We start from the raw sequence: 1,571 nt of genomic DNA on the forward strand, positions 1-1,571 counted from the left end.
AAGATGATGATTTGGGGGTAGGGGGTGATGAAGAAGATGATGGTTTGGCGGTGGGGGAGGGGAGATAATGCTGGGGGTTGAGTAGAGGAGTATTTCATTTTTTTTTTTTTTATTTTTGTATTAATTTTTAATGTAGACACGCCTTTTTTTATTTAATTAATTATATTTTTTTCACGTCAGATCTATGGAGTAAAAAGTATCACTTTTTTATAGTTTAAATATGTAATAGGTTACTTAGATAGTTTAGGTTTGACTTAGACATTTCTTGTATATTTTGGGGTGGAAATGATGTTTTTTCTCTATTTTCTTCCAAAAAAAAATTGCCTAAATGTGAAAGATTTTTATTTTTTCACATAAATTATTTATCAAGTAACTTTTTTTCATAAATTTACCAAGTTTTCCCTGCAACGCCCCCCCCCCCCCAAACAAATCTCAACCCCATCCTACGTATCCCTAAATCCTCTTTCTTAAGATAATAATTACTTCTTCCATTTAAAAAAAATGACCTATTTTCTTTTTTAGTCTGTTTCAAAAAGGATGATCCTTCCCTTTTTTGGAAATGCTTTAATTCTACCTTTCCACATGACATGTTTAGGACCACAAGATTAAAGAGTATTTTGGTACATTTGACACAATTTTAATTTGAGATCTCAAAATTCAAAAATATTTTTTATTTTCTTAAATTTTATGCCAAGTCAAAATAAGTTATTCTTTTTTAAAGGAGGGAATATCTTTCACTACCAACACACATTCTACTCAATAAATTGTTTATTTTTTAATAAGTTCTTAATTTGAAATAATTTATATCCTCCATAAAATTGTTACAAGGCCTAAAATTTTACAATCTCTTTTGCTCTTCCTTCTTCTATAATAATTTTGATTATTTTTATTCGTTATTCTATATAAAAATTAATTTATTATTTACTTTTTTATTATGTCCAAATCATAAGTGATTAAACTAATTAAAGAACTATCATATATTTTTTTTATTCATTAAAAAGGAAGATTAACTTAATTATTTTATTTTTAAAATATTAAACATAGTTAAAGATAATAAAAGAATTATCTTGAACAAGATATTACACTCGAAAGATCATCATATTAATTATGCAAATATAAAATAAATAACAAAAATAGGAAAATGTAAACATATTTCTGTGTGTGTATTCAAGATACAAAATAGCCTTGGAACTAGCAATTGAGTATATATTTACAAATAATATAAGAAAAAAATATTAAATAATAAAACAATATTACATAAATTGAAGAGAATTTTTTTAATAAAGATAAAATCTTAGAAAAAATTCACAAATATGAAATAACCTTAAAATAAATAATTGAGTACATATTTGTATAATATATTTTATATGAATCATATTTTATATTATTGGTGCAATAATATTTATACTTTGTGCGATCTTTTTTTCTGAATACATAAGAAAGCAACTTTCGTAGAAAGTAATTGTAATATTTTATCTATATATGTATGATCTTTTAAAATTTATTATCAGAATTATTGAAAAAATTATTTTCTTAGTAATAAATTATAAACTAAAAGTATGAGATATTTG

The sequence above is a fragment of the Capsicum annuum genome, chromosome 3 (genome assembly GCF_002878395.1).
Source record: "Capsicum annuum cultivar UCD-10X-F1 chromosome 3, UCD10Xv1.1, whole genome shotgun sequence".
Taxonomy (NCBI): Eukaryota; Viridiplantae; Streptophyta; class Magnoliopsida; order Solanales; family Solanaceae; genus Capsicum; species Capsicum annuum.